This window comes from Lycium barbarum, chromosome 4 (genome assembly GCF_019175385.1).
Source record: "Lycium barbarum isolate Lr01 chromosome 4, ASM1917538v2, whole genome shotgun sequence".
NCBI lineage: Eukaryota > Viridiplantae > Streptophyta > Magnoliopsida > Solanales > Solanaceae > Lycium > Lycium barbarum.
In genome coordinates, this window is record NC_083340.1 from 116,861,737 (window position 1) to 116,877,110 (window position 15,374).

Sequence of the window (15,374 nt, forward strand, 5' to 3'; positions counted from 1 at the left end):
TAAGTTGGTAAGCCAAACTTTGGAGTTCTTCCCAGAGGGGTTTTCTAAGGGGTATAGTACACTCAGCATATACACAACTAATATAGGAATTGAAACCATTCTGTGGACAACTAATTTTACAAGTAATATACTAGTTAGAATTATCTATGATAACTACATTGAATGCACCATTGTTGAAATGCCAGTTTCATCATATATTTGGTGATATGCTTAACTTTTCTTTTGGGTTCCTGAATGCAAACAAATGGGAGTTAGTGCTGTTGTTTGAGGCTTCTCAGCCTCTCCCAAGCACCCATTGTTTTTATACTCCTTGCATTCTAAGATAAAAGCTGAAACATTAATGAGATTTAGAGGGGGTGATTCTGATTCCTTTATTAGAACCAGCTTTGTCATCCTGGAGATTTTGGTTCCTTTAGTATATAAGTTGATTGAGCTTGTTAGCTCGGTGCTACCAAGCTGCTCATTGTCAAAGTTAAGTCTTCTTCTCACAGTGGGATTTCCCTCCTTATCAAAGGCAATCTTACTGTTACTATGATTAGACCTATCTTGCTAATCAGAGTTATCCTCTGTGTTGTCCATGATAAGACTTTTTGCTGGCAATTCTATGTAGTTTTCATCACTCGCTATGTTGTGCTCCATGGGTTCCTCTAAGCATTCAGGAGCTATAAGCAAAGGGGAACTATTATACATCAAAGTGATTATATGTCACACCCTAACCTCGCTAGGGTGTGATGGGCACCCGACCCCATATTCGGAGCAGAGCGAACCCTCTAACTCTTATTACAGACATAATCTTTTTGGACTCTTAAATCGAATAAGAATGAAATACATAGTAAGGGCTTGCAGAATCATTCTTTTCATCGTTCTCGGATCAAGTCAAATCTGTAATCATATAAAACTTATAACATGTAGCATAATGACACATCGGCTGGTGGAGCTGCATACAAGACTGACATCCTATACCCACGACTCTGTCTGCAAAGTCTCTAACTTCAAACAAGACATCATAGCATAATACTCTGACCCAGCAACACTCCAGGGGCAAATGGAGCTTGCCAACTCCGCTGGAACATCTTCTATAATGGCTTTTACTCGTCTGGGTGTACCTGCGTGGCATGAAATGCAGCCCCCGAAGAAAAGGGGGTCAGTACGGAATATGTACTGAGTATGTAAGGTATGGAATACAGAAAACAGAACCATAATTGAAACAAACAGAACGGAAAGTAAGTACATTATTCAGAATACCCAAAATGCTTATTTTTCAAAACGCAAATCATGTATGCTGATGTCATATGTCAGAAGAAGTACAGAAAGTAAGTAAATAATGCAGAGTGCCAAAATGCTTACTTTCCAAACACAGACCATGCGTGCCGATATCATATGTCATCATATACATATACATATAACAGATCCCGACCCTCTAGTGAGGGGCGCGGTGAATGGAGTCATCATATATGCCGACATCATATATTTATATAACAGATCCCGGCCCTCTAGGGAGAGACGCGGTGAATAAGATCATCATATGCCATCCTGGCCGCCATCCCCATATCATCATATCATCATATACAAATATACATATAACAGATCCCGGCTCTCCAATGATGGACGCGGTGAACAATGCAGAGGAGGCGCACGATAACAGAACCTGGCCCGGGACGCAGTGAAGGACATACTGAGGCTTGCACGAGCAGAGTAGTGCGAAACCATATGCACATAAATCAAAACTTGATAGATACGTACACTTACCGACATTTGAAGGATCATAAACATGTTTCAAGTCAATCCGGTTTAGTATGAGATAGTTATGGACATTTTGGTACAGAAACAATTACGAACATTTCAAAGCAATCCGAGATCGTTTACAAAAGTTAGGGACATTTAAACTTACAGAACTCTTTTAGAAACAAAACTCTTTATGCTCATCTCGTTATTCAATCATATAATAAACTCGATCATATTGAGAATACTCATATCAAGAAGTGAATGAGAATCATAGATAGACTCGGAAACATATCAAATAGAGCTTCGGAAATCATAGATACGTATCAAAACCATATGAAGTAGCTTATGGAAATCAAGAATATTAGCCATCCTAGTGGCTATAAGAATAGGAATTTCTTTGCAATCATACATATACGTCATCTGCTTGTTTCATAAGGATCATGCCAAAAGAAAGAAAGGGTAAGCCTTACATACCTGTCCCACGTCCGATTAGCTACGCTTAATTGTCCAAGCTCGCTATCGCTAGTCTACATTCAAGAAGATTGACACAATCATTAGACTCATCATCATATACTTGTTTTAGTCCTTCAAATGAATTCATTTATAATCTGCCGAAATTTCGGCAGCATTTCCCCTGTAAATACACCATCCCCGAGAATCTAACTCGGCCAATCTATCAACAACAATCCGAGAATTCAACTCAGCCAAATTATCAACACCGATACCAACAATCATATCTCCAACTTCAACAATTAATCCAAAATATATTCTAACATTAACGACCCTTGTCACACCATTTAACGGGCATTTCATTTATATTCAATTTCAACCACATATAATCAGGCTAACATCAATGATCTCACATCCAAGTGTTAATCCGGAATCATTCTAACATGATTCAAGAACACTTCAAACAATTCACACAACATTCAAAATAATATAACCAATATGCCATTCCACCCGAAACCTCCAAAGTGCAACAATAGCAATAACAACACATCTCCTTCTTTCAATTCATGAACTATACCCATAATTCACACACTAACAACATTATTCTCATAATTACAAGAATCCATATTAGAATCACATTAATTCCTCCAATAATTTCTCAACGATCACAACTTCATTTCAATTCCTCCAACCTTCATTTCCATCATGGAATCCACAACTACAACAATCAAAATACTAAAGAAAATCACTTCATCACATCTTGTTAACATACTCTATATTCGGCCATAACCCCTATATCCATATTTCATGAATTTCATCCATTCCTACATACTTCAATATACATAAATCATAAATAACACATGTAAAAGAAGATTGAATACATACCTTTCTCACTCCACTTCTTAACTTGGCTAGGGTTGTAAACTTGCACAAATGAATGGTTTGCTTGCTTTAACAACCACTCCATGTTAAAGAGGACGTTCCAATTGGTTGGAATGCTAGAAGAAAATAATTTTTCTTGATCAATTTTCCATGGCTCAATTTTAGGAGCCATGGCCGAATGGCTTCTCTTTCTTTTTCTTTCTTTCTCTTCTTCTCCAAGCTTCTTAATTCAAAGATGAATATGTCTTGCTTGACCACTTATGTATATATATATATAAGGCTCCTATAAAAATATGGACACATGGCCATGGGTGGGACCCATACACCACACGGCCATGGTGGTTCATTCTTGAACCTTCTTGAATTTTTTTCTTATGAAATGTCCTTCTTGCCCCTAGCCTTCCTTAATATTACCATGAACCACTTTGTGAATTTCCCTTTTTACCCTTAGCCTTTCTCAACATTACCATACTAATAAACAACTTATACATTAAGATAATTTTGGAAAGTAGTCTTGCCCTTAACTTACCACTACCACCTTGAAATATACGAATGTATAAAATACGGGATATAACATCCTCCCCCCCTTTAGAACATTCGTCCTCGAATGTTCAACTGATCTTGTGGGGTCGTATAACACTTCGGGGGAAATCTCTTTTATAGTTATTCTTTTCTTCATGCCCATTCCTTATTTTTCACCCTATTTTCTTTATAATCGATCTCCTCGGTCTCTACATGAGTCCTCATTCCATGTCATGGGTTTTCCAATCCACTGCGCCAACTTATTATCCTTGTCCTTCCCAGTTCATCTCTTTTCTGTTATTGTTTTATCACAACACCTTAACAGAAGCCACGTCTTTGGTACGCAATCTTCACTTGACGATCTAGTATGGCTAAAGGCTACTCCTTCATCCTCATGTCTGCCTCATGGTACACTTATTGTCAATTAGTTTCTACTTCTTTCAGGTATTCTCTGATATGCCGATATGTTTTGTACTCCGGCCCCCGAATTAATAAATTTTCCTTTTCTGGAGCCTGAAAATGTTGTGATTCCTTTTAAGCCTAATATAATGTGGTCTCCCCCCTTTTTAAGAGGCTTCTTATGCCCCAATAGTCTTCAAGTACCTTCGTCTACGATAATTACCTTATTCCTCGTCCTTCTTCCAACTCTGTGCATGACATATCGTGAACTTCTTATCATAAGTTTTCCTTTTGTGTTGCGCCTATATCATCATTATTGTCAACATTCCCATATATTTCCATTCACTATTAGTCCTTTCACTCATTTAGCTCACTTACTTGTAATTCCCCTTAACTACGCGTTTGCGTTGTAGCTGTGCGTCCATATTTTTCGAGCGTCCCGTTACTTTTGCTCTTATCACAGAATCCTTACAGTTTACACTCTCTATATCCCCGCTCATCGAACCTTTAACTATATTTATGATGCTATAACTGAGCGGTCTCCCATGCATATTCCTTGCACTTCATTCTATTTCCCTTAAGATCAACTCTTTCAGTCCTCACGTGAATTCTCGCTCCATACCATTAATTTCCCAATCAACAGTGTCGATCCATAGTCCTTGTTCTTTCCTCGATATGTAATTGGATTCCTACTGCTAACTCGTTAAAGTACCTTCCTTGGGTTTCTTCCTCCTCGAACACCTTTCTTCTTTTGCCATTTGTGGAATCGGCTCTGAAGTTCGTGAAATTTTTACTTTAAACGCGCAAATCCGTTCTATTCTTAAATTATCCTTTTGGAAGGCTCCTCCATGTCCGAGGCAACCGTGTAAATTTTACCATACATTTATCCCTTTACATGCTTCTCACCTTAACATCGTCGCAAGGCCTAAGCATTCTTTCTCTTATTTCACATCCCCTGTCCTAGTCATTATTTCTTTAGCCCCACTCATTGAAATTGGTTCTCGAACCTCATGCACTCCTCTTTTGTTCCATATTACCGCACTTTATCCTTTTCACGTGCCTATCTTTGAATCTTTACCCAAGTAGTCTCGTGCTTTTCCGGTAGCTTCTCTCGAGGCTTCACTCACTGAGGTTTCTTACCTTTCACCTATTTCCGACGTTTTGATCTCCTTGCCTTCCATTTACTCACTCTCTTTCTTTTCAAATATCATTGTGTTAGAATTTCCAAACTTAACCTGTAGTGAAAATAATAGCAACTTACCTTGTAACACTGGTACCATTTAGTTTGCTGTCACTTGAACTTCGGTACCCTTATTCGATTGATGCCTTCCATACCGTAGCACCGGTCGCTGGGACTCACATGCCCACCGATACAATCACATATGGGATATCATACGTATTCATATATATATACATGTAATTACTACTATCTCGCCCACAAAGTACTCCCAAACGCTATTCAAGCCTATTCTAATTCCAGAGCTGCGATGCACTTTCTTTCTCTTCACCGGTCTAGTCTACCTCATCCTATGCGACCTCTTAAGGTTTTCAACCATTCCGTATACTCTAATTTCCCTTAGGCTATTCTAGCTTCTCACTTGTCTCTTATGTCTAAATCTATAGGGTTTCTTGCACACTTCCCAGGGGGTCACCCATCCTAATATTTCTCTCACCTTAGCATGCTTAACCTCGAAACTCTGATGGAATTTGGTGTATTAGCACTGGTATAATCGCATCCACCTCATCGCATGCCCTTCATTACATGATCTGGAGCACGTCGAAGTCTTATAGATTCCGAGACATTTTCGTAACACGTCCTTTCTTTTACAATTACTGTTTTGCCCTTTTCAATCCTCAATATTCACCCTTCACTTATGTGTATAACTACCCTTCGTCCTAGATTCCCAGATTTCTGATGGTAGCGAATATACCTTCGTCGCCGTTACTTATGAACTAAACACTCGGTTATCGGCCTCTTTGGGCTTCCGCTCGCTGCTCCTATATAATAATCTACAGCAGGACCCATTTATCGACTTTCGCTAAATCCCCCAATAGACCTTGCTCCTACTACACTTGAAGATAACCCATTTTAATTCTTCAAACTGCTAATCGTCGTTCTCGCTATTATTCTTCTTGTCATGCCAAATCCATAACTCCTCTGAAACAATATATCCCATTTATTGTCTCATTACGATATTTCCTTTCCACGCTTCTCACTGTTAGGCGTACTTAACTAAATGATCTGATCTTGAAAAATTTCGGCAGAGTCTCTTTTGCAATCCTTACTATTCGAAAGCTGCACGCAGCAAATATCAACAATGCCTCACAGGGCATACAGTCATACGACATATTCCAGCCACCTAGAGCTTCCAATTCCAAGTAACAGAACAAATATATCAAGACTTACTTCTATAACTTTCCATATCATCACTTACATTCTTCCGTCGTATGTAAGGCTTATATAAGGAATCTCATTTTCCTATGACTTGGCTCCATCACACGATCTCAGACAGAAAGAAGGTCAACAATCCCTAGATGCCCTGCAGCCTCCTGTTTATAAATGTGGCCGGCTTCACACCCATAAACAAGACTCTACTGGACACGACTTTGCAGATAACCCCTAGGACAACCTACTCTGATACCACGTTGTCACACCCTAACCTCGCTAGGGTGTGATGGGCACCCGACCCCATATTCGGCGCCGAGCGAACCCTCTGACTCTTATTACAGACATAATCTTTTTGGAATCTTAAATTGAATAAGAATGAAATACATAGTAAGGGCTTGCAGAATCATTCTTTTCATCGTTCTCGGATCAAGTCAAATCTGTAATCATATAAAACTTATAACATGTAGCATAATGACACATCGGCTGGTGGAGCCGCATACAAGACTGACATCCTATACCCACGACTCTGTCTGCAAAGTCTCTAACTTCGAACAAGACATCATAGCATAATACTCTTACCCGGCAACACTCCAGGGGCAAATGGAGCTTGCCAACTACGCTGGAACATCTTCTATAATGGCTTTTACTCATCTAGGTGTACCTGCGTGGCATGAAATGCAGCCCCCGAAGAAAAGGGGGTCAGTACGGAATATGTACTGAGTATGTAAGGTATGGAATACAGAAAACAGAACCATAATCGAAACAAACAGAACGGAAAGTAAGTACATTATTCAGAATACCCAAAATGCTTATTTTTCAAAACACAAATCGTGTATGCTGATGTCATATGTCAGAAGAAGTACAGAACGTAAGTAAATCATGCAGAGTGCCAAAATGCTTACTTTCCAAACACAGACCATGCGTGCCGATATCATATGTCATCATATACATATACATATACATATAACAGATCCCGACCCTTTAGTGAGGAGCGCGGTGAATGGAGTCATCATATATGCCGACATCATATATCATATATGTATATAACAGATCCCGACCCTCTAGGGAGAGACGCGGTGAATAAGATCATCATATGCCATCCTGGCCGCCATCCCCATATCATCATATCATCATATACAGATATACATATAACAGATCCCGGCTCTCCAATGAGGGACGCGGTGAACAATGTAGAGGAGGCGCACGATAACAGAACCTGGCCCGGGACGCAGTGAAGGACATACTGAGGCTTGCACGAGCAGAGTAGTGCGAAACCATATGCACATAAATCAAGACTCGATAGATACGTACATTACCGACATTTGAAGGATCATAAACATGTTTCAAGTCAATCCGGTTTAGTATGAGAAAGTTATGGACATTTTGGTACAGAAACCATTACGAACATTTCAAAGCAATCCGAGATCGTTTACAAAAGTTAGGGACATTTAAACTTACAGAACTCTTTTAGAAACAAAACTCTTTATGCTCATCTCGTTATTCAATCATATAATAAACTCGATCATATTGAGAATACTCATATCAAGAAGTGAATGAGAATCATAGATAGACTCGGAAACATATCAAATAGAGCTTCGGAAATCATAGATACGTATCAAAACCATATGAAGTAGCTTATGGAAATCAAGAATATTAGCCATCCTAGTGGCTATAAGAATAGGAATTTCTTTGCAATCATACATATACGTCATCTGCTTGTTTCATAAGGATCATGCCAAAAGAAAGAAAGGGTAAGCCTTACATACCTGTCCCACGTCCGATTAGTTACGCTTAATTGTCCAAGCTCGCTATCACTAGTTTACATTCAAGAAGATTGACACAATCATTAGACTCATCATCATATACTTGTTTTAGTCCTTCAAATGAATTCATTTATAATCTGCCGAAATTTCGGCAGCATTTCCCCTGTAAATACACCATCCCCGAGAATCTAATTCGGCCAATCTATCAACAACAATCCGAGAATTCAACTCGGCCAAATTATCAACACCGATACCAACAATCATATCTCCAACTTCAACAATTAATCCAAAATATATTCTAACATTAACGACCCTTGTCACACCATTTAACAGACATTTCATTTATATTCAATTTCAACCACATATAATCAGGCTAACATCAATGATCTCACATCCAAGTGTTAATCCGGAATCATTCTAACATGATTCAAGAACACTTCAAACAATTCACACAACATTCAAAATAATCTAACCAATATGCCATTCCACCCGAAACCTCCAAAGTGCAACAATAGCAATAACAACACATCTCCTTCCTTCAATTCATGAACTATACCCATAATTCACACACTAACAACATTATTCTCATAATTACAAGAAACCATATTAGAATCACATTAATTCCTCCAATAATTTCTCAACGATCACAACTTCATTTCAATTCCTCCAACCTTCATTTCCATCATGGAATCCACAACTACAACAATCAAAATACTAAATAAAATCACTTCATCACATCTTGTCAACATACTCTATATTCGGCCATAACCCCTATATCCATATTTCATGAATTTCATCCATTCCTACATACTTCAATATACATAAATCATCAATAACACATGTAAAAGAAGATTGAATACATACCTTACTCACTCCACTTCTTAACTTGGCTAGGGTTGTAAACTTGCACAATTGAATGGTTTGCTTGCTTCAACAACCACTCCATGTTAAAGAGGACGTTCCAATTGGTTGGAATACTAGAAGAATGTAGTGTGTTTTCTAAGATGATATCCATATTGTCAGAATGTAGTGTGTTTCTTTCTTTTGGTTCCTGATCCTTGCGGGTTTGCTTTTGTCCAATTCTTACTTTGGCATTTTTTCGAACACTTTGAGGGATAGGTTTTTGGGTTTGAGTGGTGTTAGTTTTTCCATTCTCCGATTGATTTCTTCTACAATTCCATACATCGTGTTCTTACATCATACATTTGAAACAATAATCTTGGACCCTTTCGTATTCAATAGGTTGGATAATTTCTCCAGTTTTCCAAGTGGCTTGGTTCATGACTTAATTTTTATCTCTGTTAATCTAGGTTTGGCTAAGTCGATCTCCACCCTCACTTTGGCTACAATAGGTATGGTTTTTGAGTTGGTTGCTTTGTCAAGTGCTAGAGAATAGCCTGTAGGTGCAACTAATCTACAAATGACTTCCCAATGGAAGTAATGCCATTTGAGACCTGGAAAAATTACCCAAGCTGGCGCTAAAGTTGTTTCCTCAGATGTTTGAAATCTTTAGTCCATCTATGTAGTCGAATCGTCGACTCCATATTGAAAGGGATGTAATGTCTATAATAAAGATTCTTCTAGTCCTCTTCATCGATCAAATCCAAGAAGACATATCTTGAATCGAATAATCCAATGGTTAAATCACCCTTTAAAGGAAATCTTCTTTTAGTCTCCTTTCTGATGGTTTCAATTTGAGGTTTGTTCCTTGAGAATTTACCAACCAAGGTAAGTTGACAATTGTGATCTAGAGAGGCATCATCTTCTGCTGTTAAAGAAATAGTTAGAATTCCGTTCTCAATTTCATATGGGGGATATGGGTGTTTGATCTAAGGATTTAGTGATATGCATGGCCTATATGTATGATTCTTTATATTGATAGTTTTTCATTGACGATGCATTAGGATTGGGAGTAGTTGTGATGGGGGCGATGTTGTTTGTGGAGGTTTGGAAAGTAGAGGTGGCTAGAGCCATTGACATCGATAATGTGCGGGATGTCCAAATCAGAGATGGTTATCAATAAGAAGTTCTTGGAGAGAAATATTTTTAGAGAGAGAAAACATCTGGGGTGGGTTCCACTGCTGATTTACTCTCGGCCGATGGCCGACCCATACTGGAACGGTAGAACACTACTCATAACCTTTCATGGTGTTCCCGCTAAATCAATCTCCTTCCCCTCATTGTTTCTCTTTTGATAACTTTATTCTTCCATCCAAGCTACTCCTTAGAAACCATACCCTCAGAGATTAAGAGATACGTTGATTGGATCAGGAACATTCTGGGTGTCTCCACTCCGGAGTCCCGGACATGGAAAAAGCTCTCCATAGACCGCAACTGGATATCCAACAACCACGGTAGCTCATCCCTTCACAACATGACTATTTCTATTCCATTTTTTTTATCAAACTAGAAATGGTTGCCCGTGATGTGCAAGGGACCACCACTAAAATGCACATGAATTTCATAAGTGATTTTACCTGTAGCTTTAAGAGAGTTTCATTGGTGACATCAGTTGCCAGAATAGGAAATTTAAAGTTTGAACCTTTAATTGGAGTAGAAGAAAATAGAGCAGTTCTGGTGGGTTTGCTCCATTTTAGGTGTAGATCAGAGGCCTAATCTCCCTCAGATTCCATTGTCCAACAAGATATTGAGATTTAGGAGAGGACAACAAGGTGTTTGATGTTCTTCTGTGAAATTGTGCTCTGAAAGTGTATCCTAATTATACCATCTCCAAAATGGGTGGTGACATCATCCCTTCACAACATGACCATTTCCATTCCATTTTTATCAAACTAGAAATGGTTGCTTGTGATGTGCATGGGACCAACGCTAAAATGCACATGAATTTCATGAGTGACTTTACGGGTAGCTTCAAGAGAATTTCACTGGTAAGATCTGTTGTTAGGTTTGGAAAATTAAAGCTCTAATCTTTAATTGAAGTAGAGGAAAATATAGAACTTCTAGTGGGTTTGCCCTGTTTTAGGTGTAGATTAGAGGCCCGATCTCCCTCAGATTCCATTTGCAATAGAATATTGAGATTTCAGAGATGACAACAAGTTGTTTGATATTGTTATGTGTAATTGTGCTCTGAAAATGTCTCCTAATTATACCATCTCCAAAAGATGTTTATCTATTTATTTTTCAAAAAATGATAAAAGTGGTCTTTTTCTTTGGTACTAGGTTCAATAGAGTTCCTTAAGTATCACTTGAACATTTTTTGTCTGTTAAATGCAATCCCACGTTCCATAATTCCAATGAAATGACACTTCGACTATGATCTCCAACAAAAAGTTATCGTTAACTGAAGATCGAGACTCACTGGCCAGTGCCTTTCGGTTCAGAATTTGGTCGACCTTTTACCTATCGTGAAAGCTAACTGCGGGTCAGAGATAATAAAAGTGATCGTCCCCAAGGAGGATGAAAGAATTCTCTCTCACTGAATAGGGTATTCATACGTTTACACATATCCATTTTTTATGATGGTCAACGAGACCATGGATCTGGTCATCCTGTACGTCTTCAAGTTCTACAAGTGCTTCCTAGAACAAGTGGGCCCATCCATTTTTAGGGTGGTGGAAAGCCTCTACTACTTCACCACCTTGACTGACGTAGATTTTACAATTGACCACCGGATTCGTCTCTACTCCCCGAAATTCTTCCAGGGAGGCGTGATTAATTTATCCAAAAGGGGTTGCAAGGCCATCCTCACCATACTCAATGGTGACCATGATAAAGATTGGACTAAATGATTTGCGGTTGTTGCCATAGCTGATTTACTCTCAATCGATAAACGTCCCATAGTGGAGTGGTGGAACACTACTCGTAACCTTTCATGTGGTTCACGGTAAATCAATCTCCTTTCCTTAGTTATTTCCCTTTTTGTAAATTCATTCTTCCATCCTCAGCTACTCCTTGGGAACTCTCAGAGATTCAGTGATACGTTGATTGGATCCAAAATATTCTGGATGTCTCCCCTATGGAGCCTCAGACATGGAAGAAGCTCTCTATAGATAGCAGCGGGACACCCAACAACTATGGGAACTCACCCCTTCACAACATGACCATTGCCATTCCATCAAATATGAAAAGGTTTCTCGTGATGTGCACAAGACTAACATTAAAGTGCATATGAATTTCATGAGTGATTTTACCGGTAGCTTCAAGAGAATTTCATTACTGAGGTCTGCTGCAACATTAGGAAATTTAAACCTTGAATCTTTAATTCAAGTGAAATAAAATAGAACACTTCTATTGGGTTTGCTCCATTTTAGATGTCGATCAAAGGCCTAATCTCCCTTATATTCCATTGTGCAGCAGAATATTGAGCTTTTGGAGAAGACAACAAGGTTTTTGATATTCTTGTGTGTAATTGTGCTATGAAATGTATCCTAATTATACCATCTCCATAAGGTTTTTTTTTTTATCTATTTCTTTCCAGAAATTGATAAAAGTGGTCTTTTTCTTTGGTAATAGGTCCAAGAGAGTTCCTTAAGTATCACTTGAACATTTTTTACCTGTTAAATTCACCAGCGCGTTCTATAATTCCAATTGAACTGACATTTCGACAATGATCTCCAATAAAAAGTTGTTGTTATCGCCTAAGCCGAAGGTCGAGACTCTCTGGCTGGTGACTTTCGATTTATAATCCGACCAACCATTTACCTATCGTGAAAGCTGACAGTAGGTTGGAAAACATCAAAGTGACTGTCCCTAGAGAGGAGGAAAGAATTACCTCTTACCGAATAGGGTATTCGTATGTTTACACATACTCATTTACTATGAAGATTAGTGAGACCGTGGATCCAGTCATCATGCATGTCTACAGGCCCTACAAGGTCAGCCTGGACCAAGTGGGCCCATCCATTTAGAGGGCGGTGGCTAGAATCCAATAGTTCACCACCTTGACCGGCGTGGATTTTACCATTGACCAACTGATCCGAGTTTACTCCCCAAAGCTCTTTCGGGGAGGCGTGATTAATTTGGCCAAAGGGGTAGCAAAGCAATCCTAGCCAGCCTCAATGATGACCATGACAAAGGTTAGACTGAACGATTAGGGGTTGTTGCCACAGCTGATTTACTCTCAGCCGGTAGCCAACTCATACTGGAGCGGTGGACCACTACTCATAACCTTTCGTGGGTTCCCCGTAAATCAATCTCTTTTCACTCGTTATTTCTTTTTTGGTAACTTTATTCTGCCATCCTCAGCTACTCTTTGGCAACCCTTGGAGATTGAGCGATATGTTGACTGGATCCAAAAAATTCTAGATGCCTCCACTCTGGCGTCCCGGACATAGAAAAAGCTCCATAGACAACAACGGTATACCTAACAACCTTGGTAACTCATCTGTAACGAGTCATTTGGTCGTTATTGCATCTCTAACCCTTTTGACCCTTTCCTGAGCTTGGTTAGCTCACTTTTGACTCGAGGGGATCATTGACACGCTTCTCGAGGTTTTTAGATTTGATTCAGGTGACTTTTTGTGAAAATTGGGCTTAAAGTGGAAAATAATTGACTAAAAGTTGACTTTTGGGTAAATGGACCTTTTTAAAAAATTCATCGATTCTGAGAGGTCCGGATGGTCATTTAGAACTGGTATGCAATGCACTCGAGTGCATTTTGGGACTTGGGTTGGAAAGTTAGTTTTGAGGTATTGGGGGTTGACTTCGTCAACGAGACTTCCAATGTGAATTTTGAGACCACGAGTGTGTTCGTAGCATATTTTTATGTATATCTGCTTGTTTTGTTTGTGTTCGGGAGGTTCCAGGATGGTTCCGAGGGTCCATTTCAAGTTGGGAAGACACCAGAAAAATCTGGTGTCTGGTGACTGCTTTGGCTCCAAAGCGGTAGCGCGCACGAAAGCAAGGCCGAACAGCTGCAGCTGGGACTGAACCGCAGAAGCGGTCACCGAACCGTTGAAGCGGTAGCCCCAAAGCACTGGCCGAACTGCCAAAGGGGTAGCGCGAAAGCGCTGGCCTGCCCGCGGAAGCGGCCGACGGACCAGATTTCTTTTTAAAAGGCCCTAAGTCTTTCATTCATTATCCACTCCGAAATTAGAGCTGTTGGGAGCATTTCAAGGCATTTATTAGGGGAGAATCATTGCGGTAAGTTGTTCCATCTTCATTACCATTCCTTATTACATTAATCATCATAGGAAAATCTATAAAATATGCTAGTTTCTTTAAGAACTTGTGGATTAGAAGAGAATTTTTATGAGTTCTTCTTTCTAGGCTTTTTAATGATGTGGTTGATTGGGTTTATGCTAGATTATGATGTATCTAAGGTTGTTAATCATATATCTTCCATTATTAGTATTGGATTCTTGAATTTAAGAGTTAGGGTTTATACCCAATATTGAGGTTTTTGCTTGGATTTCAAAATTAGATGAATCCTTGAGTTAATTTAGCAATTAGTTGATGGTTTTGATCACCTAGTGCTTAATTAGATAATTTACCCCCGAATTTCACGTTTTGCTCTTGTGGGTCCCGTTTTTCCAAATTCTAGGATTGGTTTTGACCCAATTTGAATGATGGCAATATAGGTATCGATCTTCATGATTTCTAATCTAGATTTCAAATATGACTAGACATTCTTGATCTCGAGGCTCAAAGAAAAGGAAAAGCTAAGGTGTGATTGTTGGTAATATTGTTGTTCGGCCTTCCAGGTAGGTTATGGCTTACCCTTTGTGAGACTTCGTGTAGAGAATCATATATTTGGATTTTATCATCAGCGAGAGTATGTAAACCTTCGGGTACGAAGTTAGGTTGGATATTGTATTAGGTTGGGCTCTGTTGTATGATTGGGGCTAGCCACCCCGTTGTGTTGTGATTGAGTTGTCCTATTGTTGTGGGCTTGACGCCGTATAGTGATAGTGGATGTTGGAGACCATTGAGATATCTTGTTCATGATATTGTAGTGCCCCATTGTTTGGCATTTGATTTCGGGGATAGTGTCTTTATATGACCAGTTTAGTCTTTCATGATAGTGTTGGCGTACCCATGTTTGGTACTTGTGATATTGATCAGATTATTCATGTTGACTTATACATCGCATGCATTCACATCTCTCATGATATATTATTGATACATTATGTATACTCTATGAAATACTGTGATGAGCTGAGCTCAGTTTGCATGAGAGTGATGTGAGTAGTTCGATATCCAATGGTTGTCACGGAATTGTGGATTATGTGCGAGTGATGTGAGTAGTCTGATGTCCAATAGTTCTCCCAGAATGGTGGATTGTG